The 23,235-nt window shown below is 36.9% G+C and overlaps 1 protein-coding gene across 2 annotated transcripts in view; it reads left to right on the forward strand.

Annotated features, from left to right (window-relative positions):
* The first annotated feature begins 213 nt into the window (after window positions 1-213).
* The window catches only part of GTF2IRD1 (GTF2I repeat domain containing 1), a 50,612-nt gene continuing 27,590 nt past the window's right edge, over window positions 214-23,235 (forward strand). Inside the window, exon 1 of one of the 2 annotated variants that reach the window (XM_072415817.1) lies at window positions 214-566. The gene's annotated coding sequence lies outside the window, so the exon portion shown is untranslated. The remainder of the gene's footprint in view (window positions 567-23,235) is intronic. The other variant, XM_072415806.1, reaches the window with a different exon arrangement.

The following is a 23,235-nucleotide window of genomic DNA, read 5'->3' on the forward strand; positions in this document are numbered from 1 at the left end:
CCAATACCCCAATATTGGAGCAGTGTGATCCTGAGCAGCCTGCCATGGCACTGCAGTGTTGTAATCTGTAATCTGAATGCACAGCCAGACTTGTATAGAAAACAAAGCAGCATTTGTGTGTGAATGTCCTCCAGTCAGAGGTAATCTTCATCCTTGTAGGGCAGCCAGGCACAATCTCATTCCACCTATCCCCTTTCTTCTCTCTGTCTTCTGCCTTTTTTCCTCTTTCCTCCTTGAAGCTGGTTTGTTAATCCTGTATGTAAATTACAGCCAATAGATGTTGTTGTTGAGCAGGGCTGGGATTAGAGACGGGGCGAATGGCTTTCAATCTTACTGGGATTATAGAACAAAGGGACTCCCTGCAACACACACACACAGGCACACAAAAAGGAGATTTTATTTGGGGAGGGGGTGGGAACCTGGCTGCCCCCCCTTCTGCAGACAGGGGGCTGATTGAGGAGCGATCTATGAGCACTGCGGATCGAGAAGAGATCGGGGCAGATCTGTGAATCATTGCCTCCATCATATGAAGGAAGGAGCTGGCAGGCGAGGACACACAGCCCCTGGTAAGAGGAAACTTTGCTTTATTTTCCACACGTGACTCTGTGTGCTGGGGCTTGTCCCTATGTCTGCTCTATTTATACAATTGTCATCTGTCATATCAAACATCTGTGGGTGTGCATCTATGTTCTGACAATCATGGGGGACCAGGACACTCACCTCCCACTTTGGACTGTCACTTGTTTTTTGTCCACATCTGACACTTTGGGCAAAGTCACTTCAACCAATCATATGTTACCTTTCATTACTTTACAATACTTAGAACAATGCAATGCCCTGTCTGATTGGCTGCTTAGCCTGCTATGTATATTATACATCCCATGCTGTTTCCCACTTCTTGATGGCTGAATAGGGAAAGCACAAAGTTGTACTTTACTATGTGAAGATGATAAAATATGTGCACTTGTTGCTTTTTAAATGTGTGTATAGAGCTCTTGCTTTTACCCTTGAAATGCAATAAGATAGATGGTGTAGCAGGGCAGATTGAATAAGGAATTGATCCCTAGGTGGATGCTCTGGAGACATGGATGAGTGAAGTGCAGTATAATATGCCTGTAGATGTTATACACTGCAATCTGCACTGGGGTATGGAGCAGGTATCATCCATTGTGGTAAGAAGAATCCCTATATCACATCTATGGAGAGTTTTATATAGCATGGGGTAGAGAGAGGATCACCATACCCAGAAATGTATTTACTGTTTTATTATAGCCGCTTCCTAATATTGTGAGAGTTGTATTATTAATATGATTGTGTATTATCATAACAGAGATTTGTTATTGTGAGATCCATCATGGTATAAATAACAAATGTGATATCAGAGAATATTGAAAAGAACTGTGTGCAAAGTGTTTTATACTAGAACAACTCATCAATAATTATCTCTCATTTTTCTGATTATAGTGAATGGAAATCCTGGGCGGGCTGCTGTACTTTACCATTCTAGTTTACATTGCACTCAGTATATCCTAAATTAGACCTTATTTACAATATAGAGTTCATGTAAATATAATTGTTGTAGTGTAGAATTTGTATTTGTCATATGGCACTTACTTATAGAGCAGAGTTTAAAGGGACACTATAGACATGCTATGTAATATTTATATAAATATTCCCACATATTTTTGCTGAATACATATGCAGGTGGGGAGACATCTCTTATCTATGTCTTTATTAGTCCTTAAAGGTGACCTGACAGAATAGAAATCCGGGAGCTCCTGACTTGTTAGTAAATGTGGGGCTTTTACCTAATCCATGGTGAACTGCTGAGTAAGGGACTGGTCTAGAACAACTATGAACATTCTGACATTTCTGTGGATGTACTTCTAGGATGATGCATTATGTTTTGGAAGCATATAGGTTAATGGGAAGTTAGCTTTAAAGGCAGTCTGAAATTTTAAAATGCATGCAAGGACTTCCAGCTTTGATTTTTATTTTTCATGCAGTGATTGCTTAGATTATCAATGATTCTGTGATTTTTAAACTCCCCTTTACTTTGCTTGCAAAATTGCAGACTCCTTTCTTTTTCTCTCTCATACAAAATTCTTCATGTTGAAAATGGCACTTAGAGTATATGAAGCAGAGTTGTGGACAAGGATCAATCACACAGAAGATATTGTAATTAGGAATATTATTTACCTTACTCCTCAGTCCCAAAGTTTTCCTTCTTGCTGGTTCTGGTTATGATGACCTGTCCCTCGCAGCTGCTGTTCTTACTGGTCACATCAGTCTTGTCACTGCCCCTATTTCCATCATCAACAGGTGTAATGCAGGACCAATGGCCACCGGCTATCTTGGGACCTTGGAGTAACGTAAGTATTCACGTCTTATGCAAAGGAGCATTATATGCTTCCTCAACTGTAAGGAAGGCACAGTTTTAATTGGTTTATCTTTGATCTTTGTGGGGAGTTCCATTGTAAAGACAACACACCTCCAGGTATCATGTTGTCAGAAAGCAGTGTTTAAATATCAGTTTTATAAAATGATAGAAGCTACAGATTGTAAAGGAAAGGCCATTTTATAAGTTTAGCCAGAGTTTTCCTGTTTTCCTAGTGTAACCGTATCCTTTTTTTTAAATTTGTTATATGTGCACAAATGGAGTGTGTATATATATCTATATATATCCTGATATATATATCAGGATAATTGCATAGATATATCAGGATATGCAATGCAAGCAATATTTCAAAATATCCTTTTTGAGTTTCAATTATTTTGGCTTTAAACACACAATAGCTTCAGGTGATGTAATTTGTATACTAGACATCAGATAAATAAAATCAATTTGATGATAAAATGAACAACGGATACATTCACATTAAAAAAAGTTGTTTCCTTAAAGCTAGGATTGCTACATTTTATTTATTTGAACTTGTGGACTTATATTACCTTTTTATAAATCTTTTTTTGGATTGGTCATGTGATATGTGTAGCGTTTTGGGCATAGCAGCCATTGACATAATTGTGGGGCTTTAGACTCTATTTGCCTTTGCATGGCCTCCTGTAATTTCTATTTAAAGTGTCTATCAGTCCTATGAAAGGAAGCAGAAGGAAGTATTAAAGCTAAGCAAAATATATATAAAAAAAAGAAACATTTACATTTATTTGAGTGAACTGTTTTTTTAGTTGCGCATACAATTTCCTTTCCATTTCAATTTGCAGTCGGACATTTTTTGCTAGTGTAAGAAATCAGATTTTTCTCTTCCTTGCTAGTTGGTAGTCAAGCTTTTCCAGAACCCTCATAATAAATTAATTGGCAGAGTACATCACTGCATAAAGCTTGATGTTTGAATAAAAGTCTTACAACAGATATGGTACCCCTGTATGGGATCCCAGTCAAGCACCATTATTGGTCTTTTAATGTGATGGGGGGCCTCAATGACCAATAGGAAGACTTTAGAAGCAAAACTGGGCCAAGTTCAGCTTCTATAGTAAAATTAGAGATTTGCATATAACATCAACTCTCTGGATTTCTAGATCAGCCAATGGATTAGATACACTGTTTTTATGAATGGTACTCTCTGCCTATATTGTTTTTCATCAAATACTTCCAGATTCGAGCATGTTTGCTTTACCTTAACAGGAAAATACTGTATATTTGTTTTCTTTTTGATGTGCCCACCCCCAAAACCAACATATTCCAGGATTTTTATGTTATGGTATAGGGAATGTGTTGCTTCCACTCTAAATACCCAAGCAGAAATTAAGTATTTTTATGGCATAGAAGCAGCATTCTTTCCATTCATAATCTAAACCAGCGCAACTATGATGTGTCTAGAAATGGGATGTTGACCACTTCATTTGTTGGTGAAATAGTCTCATCTGACCAATATATGCAGACTAGGGACATACAATGATCTGACGCTGATCAGTAAGTGTGAGAGATATCTTAGTACTGCCTTAGTACTGTTGCAGGATCACCAGCAAGTGTGTTTCAGGATGACCAGGTTACCTGTGAGATGTATTGGTTCTCTATTGCAAAGACACAATGTCCCCAGTATATATATCGCAAGGCTTTTGTGCACATAGGGAATTGAGCAGTTAAAAATTGGAATTTTGTCAATTTGTTTCTTTAGCTCATATGTAAAATGGAGCAAGGTGTGCATATAACAATGCTCAGTCCTATCTCTTATTTAACTTGCATGGCCTTGCATTGTAGTTGTTGTTCTGTGGACACCCAGATTGACTGTATATCTTGCTGCATGTTTTAACATGAACAAAAATCCAAGGGCATTTATCAGTGGCCACTCTTCTTATGCTGGATGAGCTTTTCAATTAGCTTTATTAGGTAGTTATCTCTGACAATGATCTTTATTGTAAGAAGTAGAGATGAGGTTGTAATTTCATCCCAGGTTTCTTGTGACCACTTGTGCACAAATACCCTGGAAGAAAGCTAGAGCAGACAGAAAAGTACTAATGAATGGAGCCATAGAGTAGCTTACAGTACCTTCACATTGAACATGTACTTGCATTATGACTGGTGGTTAAGCACATCTCCATAAGTGCCAGTTAAAGATGAGCTAAGTATGTGGGATTCAACATTAGAAAATGCATTAATAAAAATTGGTATATTGATTCCACTTTAGTATAGTGTATGATGAAGTATAATATCAGATCACCATTGACTTGAGTGATGTAGAAACTTATAGTAGCACTGTTAACTTCAACTGGTAGATGCTTTAGAATCTATTGCAATCCAGGCATGCTAGGTATGATGGATCCAATGCATCAAGGTGTGATAGCAGGCCCTAAAATGCCCAAGGTGCAGATTATAAGAAGGCATGTAAAATTCAGCAGCCAGTGATGACGGATACATATTTACTGAATTTACCTAAATTGTACTATAATATATATATATATATATATATATATATATATAATTTATTTAATCTAAGTTTTTTTTAAGTTTTTTTTTTTAACATTGCAAATGTTATGTCAAAGGTATAGGCAGATTTAGAGAAAAGCTGGATGTACACATTCTCTAAAGGCCACTAATAAAAGCATGTTCAAAAGTAGGTGTACATCAAATGTAAGTCTCCAAACATCTACACTAGCATAGTTTTTTTATACTGTGGTTATAGTAGAACAATGAACTGTAATTTACAAAAGTTAATTATGTTGTTTAACACAGAGCAAACATAGCTGACTATAATTTAGAAAGTTGTGCACATTAATACAGGCTCCTCTCTTGTACGGAAGTTAATCTGATTTCACTGAACACACTCATCTTCTCACATGTGCATTAGAAGCTGCAACAAATAGGATAGAGCCTACCTCATATCCTGGCTGATAGATGACCAACATCATCTAGTCCATTCCTCCTCTGCCTGATGGTGCATGGCCCACCTTTTATATTTAGGATTTCTGTCCTTTCAATCATGAGGGCTCTGTATCAGTTGTGGCCATTACCATATCTTCCTATTTTTTTTGAAGCTATTTGAAGCATATGGCAGCCCTTTTTCACTGTCTACATTGCAAAAATACCAAGTGATAAGGTCACTGGGTCTAAAATAAGGTGTGATAAGAAATTAGCATGTTGATTAGAACGGAAGGGAAGTACAAGAGACTACCAAGTATAAGCAATTATAGCTCAGACTTAATATTTATAATGCCATGTAAGTTTACATGATAAAGTTCTCATTCCTGAATTTGCTACCGTTGTTGTGTCAGCCTGTGATATAATTCAATTGTATATACAAAAAAATATGTTAAGCTGTATCCGATTGGATTGAATTTTGTTCTCGACGAAGTAGCATAAATCTTTATGACACTCAGTCTGTCCTGTCTATCAGTTTTATGTGCAATACAAAGACAGGTGCCACATTTATTTTATTCCTGTAACTGTATTATGAACTTTCATATACAGAGTTTATGATCCACTGACTAACGTAAACAATTTGTGTATAGAATATTTGTGAAATTGAGTCTAGGGGGCTCCTTTGACAATCACATAACTCCCTTCCCCCATTCTATTCACACTGATCCCTGCATTATAGATTTCACTGTCCATGTAGCTGCATCAAACTAATGTCTTTGTTCTCTGACCACACATTATATTATAAGGTTATTGACTCCATATCACTGCATGGTCTTTTATATACATTATCATCTCACAGGTGATTCTGCTTGTTGGCATTTTTGAAGAAATAGATTATAGAGAATACATGGGCAGAAGAGCACTTTTATTACAATTTAAATCATGAGTTTATCATTTGCCTATTTATTGGTAGGACATGTTCCTTCCTATTCTAATCTAGAAAACAGAAAAGAATTATAGTATAAATAATCTTTATATATAAGGATATTCAGTACTTTTATGATGAGAAGCAGTTAAAGGGTCATTATACTTTAACCATGGCAATAAACTACACATTAGGTTTAATCTTCTTATTTAAAAAGGAACTAAAGTAGATAATCAGTTTAGTTTTAACACCTTCCCTTTTATTGCATGATCAAATGCTTGGCAGCTAGTTTATTGTATTATTTGAGAATGAAACGAGCTGGTTACTTTGTGTGTGATACAAATAACAGTGTATGGGGTACAAATTTGGATACAAAATCTGGCAGATGTTAAGCCCATGGGAAACCGTAGGAAGCTGCAAAATGGAATGAAGGAGAAAGTGGTGAAACCTTTTCACTTATTGCACAATTGTGCAAGAAAAAGGGTTGTGTGATTGTTTGGGGAGGGAGGGCCATTAATAATATTAAACAGGATTTATATAGCGCCAAGACATTACGCAGCGCTGTACATTAAAGGTGCACTTTAAAAACATGAGTCCTTGCTGATCCATCAAAACTGGAATGTATTTGCTCAAAGTTGTTTGCTATTTGCTAGCAAGTGTTTTGAATCCTGGAACAGATCCATTTCGGGTTTGCTTGATCACCCAGCCTTACTGATGAAAGTGTATTCCCTCCAGCCCTTGAGACCTTTAATAAATCAGACTCAGTGTCTCAATCAACATTAGCTACAAATATATAATTTCTGTGCAGCAATGCACTCATGCCATAAGTGGAGATCACAAACTGCTAGACGCAGGAAACCACGGTGCATGACATTTTATGACTTTTTTCCCCCAGACATTTGGAAGTTCCTGGCTGATATAGTAGAACAATTTACAGAACATTTCATGTATAAAGTGCCATGCAGAACATCAGAAATTACATAGTGATAAAGTGGGTTTGCTGTGATGATCTTATGGATTGTAAGGGTGGAAAACATGTCTGCCACATTACTTCTGTGATTATGAAGACATTACCTGAAAGTTCCCAAAAATCAGTTATAACAAAGGCACATGTGTAATGGCACTTTTGGGAATATATATTTCAGGTCTTAAAATCAAATGGCTATGCTGCACTGCACAATCGCCTGTTGGAACAGTCTAAGCTGTAATTATGATTTCAGCTGTAACTTTAAACAGATTTTACAGTTCATGTCTGGTCAGTGTCTGTAAACCTGTAGGGAGTTTCATCCTGCATCTTTTAAATACCAATATTTTGGAGAAATGTTAATGCATAGCCATGAGCAGCTCATTGCATGCCTACACCATGTGTGTTATGCTGGTATCAGGTGTCAAGACACATAGAATAGGCAGACCATTGTTTAGATCCCTTGTGCCCAACCTGCAGCCTGGGCGGCAGCATGCACTATTTTGTCGTTTCCTGCAAGGCACTCTGTGGCCCTTGCAGAAAACATTTTGTGCGTTCTTAAGCCAGTGAGGGACAATTAGTTGGATTTTAGTTTTTAAATAGTTTAGTTTATTTCTTCCACACTTTTTTTCCACTATTATTTTATAATTAACTTTGCCAAGTGTAATAACACATGTGGCACAAGTGATCTGTTGCATGCAGTAGGGGTACATGCTGAAGCATTTTTTTGTAAAGTGATTTTTATAGCAATGATCTCCAGCAGTCTCATCTAACATATTTCTAGTCTCTGATAGAAGCATGTGCCCAATCTCCAAAAATAAATATAGCATTTTCAATTTCCCTATTGCTATCTGTCCTAAACTCTGACAGTCTTCTGAAACAACATTTACTGAATATCATGTGTGTCCCTTTGGTGACATCAGTGGTCCCATTTAAGGCTCCCTAGATCTAGTAAGTTGACTACCACTAATTTAGATGAAGTTTCCTTTAATGTTGACAACTCATCTCCATGTTAGCTGCAAAACAGCCTTTTAGTTCAGATAATTGGCACATATATGCCATCCTATTTTCTGTTGGATATTTGTCTATTTAGGCAATATTTGGATATTTGCAGATGCAATCTTATAAGAACTATATACACATGTTCACAATTACAGAATGGGTATTTGTTAGATATCCATTTTTATATGGGATGTTTAACACTTACCTGGACTAACCGGTCAGATGTTGTTGTACAAGATCAGAATGGCCCCAGTTGTCACAAGGAATAGATATAATCTGTAGCAGTGTTTCATGGAACTGTAGGGTTCCTCCAGAGGTTGCTAGGTGTTCCTTAATCAATGAGCAAATTGGACATCAGTAATCATTTTGGCCATCTGTAGGGGGACATTCTTCCCACAGGCTTTCCTCACACTGGACTTCAAGTTAATGTACTGTACACTGTGGACATATATAGCAGGGGTTCCCTAGGACCTGATTATTTCAAGAGTTCCCCCTTGTTACAAAGGTTGAGAAAAGCTGATCTACTGCATTGCTTGCCTTTATTAGGCCGTAGGCCGATACAGATGTATCTAGCACATGAATGTATTCAGGGAGCTACTACCGCTGTTCCATAAACACAGCAACTAAAGTTCAATTTATTTACCTTAATCTGAAATTGGCGGTATCCCTGAAGAATACACTCAGTAAGGAGACAGTAGCAGTGAATTTCTGGTAGTTTGTGCTACATAACACCCGTTCTTCATCATTGATCTGATTCTAGGTTTGAATCGTCTGTGTACTAGCATTTTCTTTACATCAGACTTCCAGTATTTTCCAGGGTCATCAGATTATATAAACAGAATGCATTGCTGCAAAGTTTCTAAAAAAAAAAAAAAAAAAAAAAAAAAAAGGAAAAGGAAAAGCTGTGCACTTATGTATGCATCTTAAGATAACAGCTACGTTTGGGTGGTTTATTGCTCCTAGGCTCTTTATTTTAACAGATATGTGCCTGGGAGCAGTGAAGTGAAGGTACTGAAAACTATTCTTGAATGTTGGCTGAACTCGTTAGTAGGCAGTTGAGATTTGGTTGCAGTTCTTATGGCACGTTGTAAAAGATAATGGGTCATCTGGCTTTTAGAATACAGTACTTTCAACCGCTTTGCATTTGCTGGCTAAAGCGATTTTGGAAGGTATTTCCATGTAGGTCTATGGAAGCAGTTCTGTGGCAGACCGTCAAAATGTTGAAAGAAGATTTGGGGTGGTCAAGTACTGCGGTTAACTGTAGAATTACTACTATAAAAAAAAAAATGTTGCCAGTTTGAATGTAACCTTAATTTTACCCCTCAAATTCAACATGCATGTGTTAGGGATATAATTTTAAAATTACATTTATATCTGAAACTGCCAACACATACCTTTTTGTTTTATGACATGTCAGTAAAGCATTGATTGGAGCTCTTTTTATATGATCTTCAGCAGTGGTAGTGGAGAAAAGGCATGTACTTCCAACAGTATCCCACAATGCAACGTATGGCGTCTCAGCATTATTGCCATTGTCTTATTAGACTGAGAAAGGTGCCTGCGGCTTTGCAGGTTGTGACCATGATAACGTTACTACCAGCATAGCCACATCGGCACAAAGGCTTTGGGCAGACTTTAATAAATCGTGCAATACTGTTATGTGCTGATACGTGCTGTCAACTATGTGCTACACATATAATGGTTTATTGCTTTAATCTTTGCCACAGGTCCACATTAATTTGCGACTGGATGTACTACCTAAATAAATTGCTCTTTAAATATTTACTTGCTGGTTCTTAAAGTGTCTCCGTGTTTCCCTACTTGGAAGCTTCTCTGCAGAGGAGCTTAGCAGAGTGCTCTTCAGGCCTGTCTTTTCAATGGTTCCCTAGGGCAATCTGTGCAGCTTCAGCATCCTGGCAATATCACTGATCAGTGACTAGCTGTGATTAGCTGATTGCTTACAGCCTGGTTCCTGGGTACCTACTAAGAAATTAATTCCCAATCCCAAGCTGTATGGATGAGGAGTTTGCTGCTTTGATCAGAGCAGACCTTTCCTTGGTTATAAACAATATCGATTTTCATCCATCTGGGGAGAATTAGATGCAATTAGGCAGCTCCTGATAGTTGAGAGGAGCAGGATTCAGGTTTCTACTGTTAACTCCTTTCATACCAGTAATGACTTTTTTCCTCAGCGATTTCTTTGCATTTACATTCCTATATACACTGCTACTATACTGTACAGTTGGAGGCATAACTGTAGACTTTAGAAAACACTGCAATGTCAGCGCTATATAAACACAAGATAATAATAATAATAATATCCTGTAATATATATAGGATTTTACAAGCTTTACACCTTTGAATCTAGTATTGTATCCATTTATATTCAGTATATAGAGCTCCACTGTCAGTCTTGCTTTTTAAACATTGTAGTGTCTGTGTGCTTGTAAATTGTATGAAGTAGTTTAGCATGTTTACTGTGGCTTCAATAATAGTCATCTCGCTACAAATGTAGCCTTGAAATTTAACTGTTAGGAATGAATCTGTTTTCTACAATAATTAGAGCAGTGACAAATGTACTAGGTGATATCTTATATCCCTCGAGTTTATGTATATGGTTTGCAGATTTTGCAATTTAAAAAAACATAGAATGCTAAGGCTAATTTCAGATGTGTGGGAAACATCACCATACAACCATGCTCCTAACTGCTCCAATTTAACAGATCAATTGGAAGCATGGTTTACAGTTTGCGTTGAGGTAGCTGCATGTTCCTGGACGTGACATGTGACATTTCTTCTCCTGGAGGAAGGTAGGTAAAAAAAAGTATGCAGTATTTTTACAAAAAATAGACTTTTTACACAATTTATACCTTTAAAGACCCCACAAGTACAGAAATATACCAAAAATGCTCTCCAACCCTAGGTCCTACTGTGGACTGAGAATACAAAGAATTTTTGTTGATAGCATGGTGTCAGCCTTGCCCAATTGTCTTTCATTATACTATTTAATCTCCCCCACTCTCCTATTATTACCACCACAAGTAATTGTGTAATCCCAAGAATAAAGCTTGGGGGGCAATCAGACATCTTCAGATAATATATGAAGTATGCATAGCACACTAAGCAGCTCTAAATTTCTGACATAATCAAAGGTATTTTTTGCACCTATCAAACTGAAAAAAACGGTCAGAATGGAACAAAGGGAAAAGTTTATTGTTCTGGTTTGCATACACATTAAATACAGTAATTCTTTAGACTAAAAACAGAGCAAATCTAGTAAATTGTGTAATATTCATCTAAAAAAATGTGTGCAGCGACAGTGCATGTCTTACTCTGATTACTTATCTTTGCCAAGTGTTGTCAGAAATTTGGCTGCTGCTAGAGAAACCCTCTGGTTTCAAGGACACCACAGTGATTTTCATTGCAGTAATCCAGTATTACAGAAACAAAACTAACTGGATAGGATTCATGGGATTTTTAATATTTGCTTCTATATCAAAAAAATATTTGTGAAGATTTTCACATACTGGATGGTTGTTGTCTTAGAGTAAAACATATTCCTGTATGATGTGTGCAGAATATTGTGTGTGTCAGTAGCACTTATTAGAGTACATAGGACCAATGGTTTTAGTCCCTGTCTTCATAAAGGGGTCAGAGTCCAATATCTGTGATACATTATAAGTAGTTACCATTCTGCTGTGTCTGTGTAATGCTGGAGAAAGTGTGAGTACACAGGTAATGCATGGCTCCAGCACCAGCAGTGGTGTTAATGGGCCCTGTAGCCTGTTATTTTCTTGCAGAACCTCCATCATTTTGAAAGCATGTGTTAAGTAGTGTAATATAAAGTAATGCAGTTCTGAAGATAAAGCCTGCTTGTGATATCTAGGAGTACTGCTGATCTTAAGCAACCTTCAGACATATATGATTAGTGACCTGATGCCAGCAAGTCTTGCAGTATTTTTTGACCTGACATTATATACAGCTATATTATGTGCAGAGGTGTAAATGTGAGAAAGTGGATTACACTGATTTTTCTATTGCAGTGTAATATTTCATCATATACTTATTCATCTTATGTTTCCTGCACTCTAAAACTGTTATACATTCAAACAATAAGCCTATTTGTTGAACTAGAATCAGCAGTGTTTTGTAACATTATGATGTTTTTTAGAGACCCAGCAGTTGTTAATCTCATATACACAATAATATAAATATAACATATATATCACATATACTTTCTGCAGTGCCACTACAAGAGCATGTATACACTAAGGCATTCAATGTAGCTGTACTTGCTGAATACTGACCCCACTGTAAAACACATCTAATTATTCTCTATCATGGCCGTATGTTTAGTATACATTAGCATGATTGTGGACACACAATACACATGGGCACATCTTGAGCTATTATTGAGTTGGGTATTTTCATGCTCATTAAGTATTAAAGAATTGTGGTCACCATAGAGATTAATTAGGTGTGGATCACAGTGTAGTGCAGTAGGCTGCAGCATACTAATTGCATCAGTGCGGGTTTGTGTAATCAAAGCTAGAAGTAACTGCTTCTTAAACTGCTGAAATTAGGAGAATTTCAATTGGGCTGGTAGTTGTGTGGCAGTTTTAGCAACACCCCTAAACAGTATAACAGATAGCCCCCTCTTAGATTGTAAATTATTTCGTGCAGTGTCCTCACCTCTTCCTGTACCATTGTTTGTATCTGTCTGTAATTTGCAATCCCTATTTATTGTACAATGCTGCATAATAAATGTTGGCACTATATAAATAAAATTTAAAAACAATCATAATAATCCCTAACCATTTATATTGTACCTATCCCTGAAGCTAACCCTTATGCTGAACCTAACCCTGATCATTAAATCTGAACCAAACCATTGTACTATCAAGTAACTATCCATTATTAGATATTAGTAATAATAATGACAATACATTTCACCACCAATCAGAAATGTTTACATTGAACTCAATTCTAATGATTAAAGTGTATATTAGTGGAAGTAGCAAAGACAGACATTATGTAAGATTTATTATGTGTGAAAGTATGATTTGACGTTCTGGTCCAGTTTTACTTGCACCCCAAGACACACCTGTACTTTGCTTTCGTTTGAGCAGGGTTCTCTTAAGTCTCATACACAATTTGTAGAAAATCATAGGCCCCTCCCCAAGGCCTTTAATTTATAATGAATCATAAAGTGGAATAAACGCCGCATACAGTGAATGGTGATATCTGCTTTCCATAGTACATAGGTCTTATAGTGTATAAATATATATTTTTTTATTGGGAATTACATATAAGTTCGAGGTGAGATTACTTTTAATTATTGTGCTTGTTTTTAGAATTGACCAGGAGCAGTGAATTTGGTTGGCAGAAAATATAGCATGTGTATAGCGGTCTAAATGGCCTAGCAGGGACAATGGCTGTCATTTCATTAGGCGACAGATGCAGTGGGGTGCCTCCTGCTTGCCCTTCCCTTCCTCTCCCCATAGAACTCTATATGCAGCACTCATTTATTGTACTGTCACTGGAGATGATCATGAAAGTTCATTTCCTGTGACAGAAATCTAGTATGTATTCATAGCCTGAGACAATGCAGAAATCACTTTTACTGCTACTAATGCCAACATCACTAAGTATTCAGTGCTGGAAAAAGCAGCAGTTTTGTCAGTTTGTTTAAATCGCTTTAACTGCTAAAAAATGCATATATTTTTCAATTCATTTGGAACCCTGCTTGTATCTTAACACAGTGGATAAATATACAGCATTATTCATTTCTGACACCAACACCCCTCTACCTAATATTAGGCAGGTCTTTTGTGATATATTCCCTACGAAGGCCTGTTTCCAGCAGCTTCTTTCCTTATGGGAATGCAAAAGTTAATGCAGATCAGAAGCATGTCACATTCACCCGTCAAAAGGCTGTCAATGATCTCAGAAGCAACTGTGATTTCAAATGAAAGTCCAAACTTTGGACACAGGACCTCAGAATGCTGGACTCCTCCAAGGAATAAAACATTGTGTTGTTTTATTAGGTCAACAATATTGTTTTTAATACCTAAATACTACCTTGCCATGCAAAATAAAAAACTTAGCAAATACAATATATGTGTGCTATTTGTGTGTCTATAATTTTTGAACTTTGTATCTTGTGTAGTTTGTATTATATTTAGAACCATTCACTGTATGATGATAGATGTAACATTACAGTATATTCTCTTTTAATCTGAGTCAAAAACAAAATAAGTATATCGAAATATTTTAAAAAAAAGAATTGGTTCATTTGTTGTATAGGACTTTGTCTGTACATTTTAGGTATGTTATTTGATGTTCAAAGAATTGTACAATACAATCTAGTTTTAACATCTTGCTTCTTGGTAAGACGGATCTCAAGAAAGAGTGCGAGCATTTGCAAGATTAAACGTCTCTTTTTAACATTGTTCAAATACCACGAGATTAGTTTCCAAGGAGACCAAAGGCGGTTGCCATAGGCACCAGGGGCCCAGGAATTAGGATTGCGCTTTTTTCAAACAAGTCACGCAAGTAATAGCTTACCAGCTATACAGAAGTCCTGGTAATATTTTCTGTAAATCGAGCAGTGACCTGCACGATATGATGGTTAGAGCTGGATGACATATCACATCTTTGTTTAACCTAAAATAACACATTTAGACTTATATATATTATTTCTATTGGGGTTAAGATTTTTTTTTTTTTTTTATACTCATAAGCTTGTAAGATCGCTATAAATGAGTATGTTTGATGATGTTACAATTATTAGTTAGACCCTTAATACCCATAGCTATATCCAGACATATAACTACAGTTGTATTGGAATTGTCAGGTCACGTATAATATAATGTAACTTTTACTGGCAGAGAATTGTTAATCATAAATATAATAAATATAAAAATGCTCAGTGTCTGCTTCCGGGTAAAATTTTACTGTTACTAAAATATTAAAACACATTTATTGGTTGTTAATGTTACTGTAAAGCCCTGGTCCAGCATCAGTATTTGCCAGACAACAGTCCCCCAATGTAACGCCACACTCTTTACCTATAGCAACAAACACCCAGTAGGGTTATAAAGAGTGGGAGTACCCCTGGAGATCAATAAAAACAAAGTAGTATTACTTTGGGGGGGGGGGGGGGGCAGTGGAGGAGGAGGGCACAACATCCAAAACACTCATACAGTTATATCTATGATGGGATAGAGTAGGGGTGTCAAAATCTGGCCCCTGAGGAGCATTTGTTTTGCCCCCCAAAGAGTTCTGAAAATGAATTGCATCTAGCCCGTCCGCCACTACGTATTGCAGCAAGTGATGCCGCTACTACAAATCGCGGCATCACTCGCGTCTATAGAGGAGCGGCTTGTTCTGTTCTATAGACCCAAGTAATGCCGGGAGTTGTAGTCTTGGCATCACTCGCATGAATGGAACAGTCTTCTGTTTAATATTAATAGTCACTTTCAGCACCGAAGAGGTTTATCTACAAGTGTAGAAAAAAGAAGGTAAGGCTGAAGTTCCGCTCTAATTATAACTTCTGACCCCCATAACTTTGAAGGTCAGCCATGGTAGAAAGAAGAATTATTTGAATGGTGAAGTTGCAGCTGCTAAAGAATGAAGTGTGGAATGTGGGGGCAGAGGTGCTAGAGAAGACTTGAAAGACTTGAGGGGGGCTGTCAGAGAACACGGTGCAAATAAAGCAAAGGGGATGGAAGAACCAACGGAGAATGAAGTGTGGGTGGTATGGGTACATTATGCAGGGTATGTGGTGTGGATGATTGGAAATGGTTAAATAATGGTTAAACGTTCCTGCAAATATTATATGGAGAACTGGTGAAAGCTATAACAAACATTCAGGACAGGTTACTATTGAAATTTTACTCAGAGGGCTACAATTAGAGAAAGAGGCGTAAGATTTTTTCTTAAATAAAATTAAAAAAAATTATTATTATAGGCTTGTTCCAGATTGAATGTTAAGCAATACCTATTTGTTTTATATGAAAATATTTTATATTTAATGAGAAGGAGAAACTTCCTCAATTTTTTCAATAAATTTCAAGTTTGGCCCCTGACTTGGTCTAAGTTTTTAATTTCAGCCCTGTGTATTTGAGTTTGACACCTCTGGGATAAAGTATGGGCCTGGATAAGCAACCCATAGCCAACAATATGCCCTGATTTATTTTAAAAGGGGACACAAACACAATAATTTTTTAAGGGAAATGGATGGAGGTTTGGAGGATGAGGAGCCCACCACTACCAATAAACTCCAGGTTGTATTCATTAGGAGAGAGTTGAGGTCTGGTGGATGAGGTGCCACTAATAAACACAAAGTCATATACAAAAGGGGAGAGAGGAAAGGTATGGGCATCGCCACAACCACCAATAAACTTAAAGTCAAAATCATGAGGAATGAGAGTGGAGGGCTGGCAAAGAAGCCCACAGCCACCAATAACACGAATTAGTATTCAAGAAGGAAGAGAGATTAGGTCTGGAGGAGGAGCCCACAGCAACCAATAAACACTAGGTCCTTTTTAAGAGGTTTAAGAGTTGAGGTCTGGGAAGTTACAGCAACCATTACAAACACATAGTATTCAAGAGAAAAGAGAATGTCAACCTAAAGGAGCTGCCCACAGTAGCCAAAAAATATCTATTATGGTTTTTTGGGCAGATAGTGGAGGTCTGAAAAAGTGCATATCTGCAAAAAAACAAGTGAGAGTAAAGGTGTTGTTGTCCAAAACAATTTAAACATGTCAATTACTGCTCAAGGGTAAATAGATACAAGGTTTGGATGAGTTGAACATGGAAACCAACATAATCTTAATTTTTTTTCAATTTGAAAAAGCAGCTTTTTGATTGCTTAAATCTACTATTTGTACATTTGGTCTTATTTGATTATTTTAATTAGTCCTTAACAATGATGAATTGTTTACTAGTATTGAAAGTCTTTGCTAATATTACATGTGTTCATGTCCTGTGAATAGGGATAGACATGATGGCAATCAGTTATGTCGCTTTTAGCATTGAAAGATCTGTTTTCTGTAAGCTTCACTTCTGTATGAATCTTCTTTTGGCTGCCAGTTTTGCCAAAACATAATTTTCAGGAGGCAGCCCATTTGTTTGCAGTTTGTTGCAACATGAAATCAGTAAACTGTGCTGATGGTTGAATCAGATGACAGTTGGTGCTGTAACTAACCACATGGCTGCAGATGTCTTAGAAACATGCGATAAGAAAGCCACAAAACAACAGTTAGGAGATACAAATTGTGACCCCCTATGAATCTTCTGGATTTCTACCTCACTGGCTCCTGATAAATGCATTACCATTCAGAGAGGTTATAATAATTTTCATTTACCAGTCTCATGCATATGTTCACATGGTTCATGTTGTTTTCTCACTACATATAAGAAATAAAAAAAGTGATTTGTTAGAGATAATTAAGTGAAACCTTTGTGAATAGTATTTATGGTACATGTACTAGTCAGAAATATTCTTTTATCTCTGTGCTACCATGACATGTGACTTGGCTGCTAGGATTTACTGCACTTTACATGAAATCACTGTTGAATTACCTTAATCACTCATTAAATAACCAAGTTTGATGATTTTCCTGGGAAGAGAGATGATGCTGCAGAGAGGATGAGCTATGGAAACAGCAATGTGACATCTGTCACCTAATACTACCTTTATCTCAACACAGTATTCTCTCTGTAGCTTGTTTGTTAATTGTAGTGTAATTTTAAAATGATTGTAATTTTAGTAGGTACACTAAGAGGCTGATGAAGTAATATAATAATATTGTATTTATTACACAGTATTTATATTGTGCCAACATTATACACAGCGCTGTACAAAGTCCATACTCATGTCACTAAGTGTCCCTCAAAGGAGTTCACAAACTAATGTCCCTACCATAGTCATATGTTTAATACAGTCTAAGGTCAACCCACGCAAACATGGGGACAACCTGCAAACTCCTTGCATATAGTGTCCTGGACGAAATTCGAGCCTGAGACCTAGCGCTGCAGGCCGCAGTATCCCGCACATGAAAAATAATATATGGATGTCCATGGCCTAGGCCACAGTTCAGAATTGCACAGTAGAATGACTGTACAGGTAGATGCAACCATATTATATTTCAGCCTGTATAATAAGGTATTGAGAATAATCGTTTTATTTATGTACAGCCTGACAATATTACATTCATTAGCAATAGTAGAGCTTTTACTATGTGCAACTACATCAACCACTGCAATGGTCAGGCTGTACATAAATAAAAGTATTATTCCCAAAAACTTGTTATACAAGCTGAAATATAATATGGTTGCATCTACTAGTACAATCATTCTGCAACCTCATTATTTCTCCTGTGCAAGTCTGCTACTTGTACATTTACCCAAGCAAAAAACATACTGTCATAGATTCTATGGAAGAAAATGGGGGTGATACTCAATGACTCCTTGGCTAAAATCCAATTGATATGTCCCCTTGGATACACCTTTTCTTAGCCTGAGAAACTGACTACTCGCCCATGCTCCTTTGATGCATCTACCCAGGTACCATGCAGTGTCGGGGCCACAACAGTTAGCACCACATTTGGACCCTCCATCTACTTCATCTTGGTCTTTCTCTTTTTTTCTCTTTTTAAATCACTCTTTTACTTTACTGTCCTGCATTTTATTTGTTAGCCTTACTTTATGCAGGCCTCTTGGACTTCCCTTTACTTACCTATCCATGAACTAGAAACATGTTTTGAATGCATGTGTGGAGGTCGTAATAACCTCTACTGGGGTAGGGTAATGTTGCTTGCGTTGAACCTTCTGGATTTCATGTAATTTGACTTTGTCTTTCTTGTGCTTGCTGAACCCATTTACTAAATTTTATTAAAAAGAAAATAATAAATTAAATAGTAATAAAACATTACTGAAAAGTAAATGTGAAAAAGGATAATTTTTGCAAGACAATATCAACAAAAGAAACGTTGTTTGTCCTAAAATGTATGTATTTTTTTAATTTTGTTAATGACCTATGTATCACCAAATAAAAAGGCCCATAGCAGAAATGTAAAAATGACTTGTCTTTAAGGGGTTTACAGGTGTGACCTGGTTAAGTCGCATCCATATGCTTACTTTTATAGCTTGTATCCTATAACTATAGCTTGTGATTTTAATATCGGGTATAAACCGATAATGAAATGGTCAGAATTAAAACGTAGTCTTGGAAATCAAAGTGTTACCTATACTGGTTAGACTTAGTCCTCAGGGTGAATATTTTACTGAACAAGAACTGTGGTCTAGGTCTAGGTCTAGGTCATGAACTTTTTTTTCCTATTTTCTGATAGTCAGTCAGTCCTACTTAGCATACATGCTCAATAAATGAAGTGTTTTATTAAAATCCATAAAATACATTATCTGCATTGACTACCTTAACCATATCATCTAATTTGATTGCATTGTTAAAAGCTAAGAACTTTGTCACAAGAGCACAGTAAGCATTCTTTATGCCAGTAAATGGTCTGTAAATTTAAAGGAATTGAATGAGTAATTCAGAAATCTAATGGTAATAGGTTTCTAATAAAGAAATTCTACAAAGTTGCAACACAAATTCAGTACATATATGTTTAGTTATATATTTGGGGGAGGGGTCATTTGTTAGAGTTATATTTATAAAGTGGTGTAGGTGACAATGCAACAATCACCTATATTCATGATTATCTGTTGTGTATATGAAAATTGTTCTTACTGTACTATTCACTTTGGTAAATATGGCATTCACTATATGTTACCACACATTCAACAAAAACTTTATATAGCACATTCATGTATCCAAAATGGCAGATCTGTGCCAGGTGTTTTTAAGGTCTGACAATAAGGTTGATCATTTGGTACTCCTAATAATCAAATTGTATGCAAAAGAAGAAAGAAAACATGTTGAAAATGTACTGTACTGTACATACAGTGCCATTCTGCTCTATGGGGAGGGGAGGGGGAGAACGACGGAGCGGCATCCCACTGCGTTCTCTCCCCTTCACTTTCATTACGATTATTCCTTGTTCGTTGTCCGTGGATCCGCCAGGACGGTTGTTCTAACGACGAATGCTGTACACACGCCAGATTCTCGTCCGATATCAGCCCTGAGCCGATTATCAGATGGGAATCTGGCGTGTGCACAGTGCTTGTCGACCTAAACGACTGTCCTGGCAGATCAACGGATGATGCACAATCGTAATAAAAGTAGAGTGGAGAGATCACAGCTTCATCATTCTTCCCCTCTCTCATGCATCGTGCATTTGTTTGTCGTTGGAAAGGATTGTGAAAGATCCTTTCCAATGACAATTATTGTACATGTGTACTTAGCCTTAGGTAGATCTAAAGGAGATCATACAAAGATTGTGCAATTGGATTGTAGTGAGCCTATGCCTTTTTAACGCAGAATACAGTAACTGAGCATTTACAGCACATTCACAACAAACTCAAAATTTCTACTGCTGTTTATTAACTTCCTTTACATTTCCCTCCTGGGAAAAAGAAACATGCTTCTGTTCTCAAAACACATTAAAATGCGCATTTTAGACTTGGGAATTGCTTAAAGTCCGATAAATATATATTTCCTAAATCTGAGAACCTGTAAAAATTAGGCAAGTTGCAAAACGTTTATGTTGCACCTGTTGCAGATGTTTTTACCTGTGTTTTGTCTAAAAATACCTATATAGTTATTTTTATAAAATGTACCAGACAAAACTGCATTGAGTAAATTGGTTCCAATTATATCAAGCGTAAACATTTGTGTGCAAAACACTCTAAAACCTGTTACAGTGGTTTAAGGTGACTATAAATAATGTCTTCAGAATGATATATCTTACACCTATATGAATAGCAATACCCAGTATATCAAACTGGAAGCGCCGAGATCAGAGCACATCTAAGTTCTCAAAAAAGAGTTCACGATCCTCCTGTGTCTGGCAATCCTAAACACCATTGTGCCATACTGTTTTCTTGGTGCCATTTATGAGCTTTACTCGGGCAAGGGGTTTGTTAAAATGTTTACCTTGAGCAACTCTTGCGTAAAGCAGCAGAGAGGGTAAAATGTAAGGCCAGCCAAAACCATCTTAATTTTGCATAATGTGGGGAACAGTTACAACTCCCGTTAAGTCTTTACTGCTATTCATAGCTTGATAAAGATATTTACTCTGTCTACATTTCCTACACAAATGGTTTTATAAGACCATAACCCTTCACTGCATATTCACCAGTTTTTCAAAATATAATGGGCTCACATTCACAGTGGTATAAAACTATAAATGCTACCGTAGTATAATTAGCACCTGATTGTGTCTGAATTCACTAGCTTCATGAATTTGCCTATTAGATTAGTTCAGCCCGTTGTCATACAACTGTGGCTCATCACTGTCAACCAGACCTTAATTGCTTCAAAGCCCTGGTTATCATTGAAACAAAAAGGAGAAGTTGAAATCCCTTTTTTACAAAAAAAACGTGCATAAAAATGCCTATGACCACTCTTGGGTGCCAAGCTGTTGAAGATAGGTGCCAGGGAACAATTAAGCACATGTTTCTGCAATGCCAGTCTGAGAAAGCCCTTAATTTTATATAGAATGCAGATAACATAAATATATAAGTCTTGTTTTCTTCATCTATTAAAGAACAAAACTTTAAAGAAAAACAGTCAAATATTTTGTGTCTTGACCCCTATTTCCGTAACCTTCAGAATGAGTAACAAAAGACCCCAGCCCCCACCACAGACCCTGACTTGATATAGATCTTTCTGGTAATTAGGTTTAGTTGACACAGCTATAGAGCAAGGGATTGCAGTGAAACATGACCATTGATTCTGTCTTTAAACCTCAGCAGGTTACCACAGCATTTGTGTAGAAATTTATGTTTCTCAGGCTTCTATTTTATTCTTGGCCAGCCGCTGTTACTTACAGCTACATGTCTAAGGTTTCTGAACACTTCAGATATTGAGGTCACTGCCAAGTTTAATTGTGTCGCTGGTTTTCGAACGGCTTGCAGCAGTTGCAGTGTGCTAGCAGAACTCAGACCATGAACGACGTCTGTTGGTTACTAGGTGCTGCTTTGGGAAGTCCTTCCAAACCGTCATGCAAACCCTCATTATTCTTTTTTTGATGCATTCCATGTGTTACCAAGATTAATAAACTAGCATTGGGGCAAAACAAAGAACAGTTATGTTGCTGCATATGGGTAAAAATTGTATTTGTCTATCAAGTAGCCTTGTAGAAAGGCTTTCTCTATATGTTAACCAGAAACAACAAGTTAGAGATACTGAGAAATACAGCCAACACACAGAACTAAAGAAGTGGTACCATGCAGTGTCCATTCATTCTAAATAATACCAAGAAATACACACAAAACAAAATAAGTGGTAATAAGCAGTGTCCATTCATACTAAATAAATTCTGAGAATACTCCCAACACGGAAAAGAAATGGTACCATGCAGCAACCATTCAGAAAGATGGTTGGTACTGGAAAAGTGACAGACCCAATATTTAACCTCAGGGCCTATAAGAGACTATAAGAGACTGGCGGTGAATGGAAATCTGAATAGATAGAGTGATCAAAAGGGCATCTGCAGAGCAAGCAGTGCAAAGTTATTTAATGTGGTCATATCAGTGTTATCTTGGAGTGATCTCCTTGCAGACTATTTGATTTTATTTATACTTTTTCCTGTTACGTAAAGGCTATATAAATTGCTTAAAGTATATCCCCAGCCAGGCAGGTATGCAAAATCATACCTTTTTTTTCTGTCTGTTTCCTGCCTAAATTTTAAATCCAATGTGCTGCAAGTTTGTTGAACCTCTGCAGAGAGCTCACTGCTGTCACATATAGAGAAAGGGTCCATCTCTACAGCTTGCTGGCAGGGAACAGGCCTTTCTTTGCTGACTTTGGCTCCTTTTTGAAGAAAGCAAACTGTGAGCAAACTTTTTATAGCTTTCTTTTTGATGTGCCGGAATCTACTTAGTTGACTTATACTG

This window comes from Pyxicephalus adspersus, chromosome 1 (assembly GCF_032062135.1).
Source record: "Pyxicephalus adspersus chromosome 1, UCB_Pads_2.0, whole genome shotgun sequence".
NCBI lineage: Eukaryota > Metazoa > Chordata > Amphibia > Anura > Pyxicephalidae > Pyxicephalus > Pyxicephalus adspersus.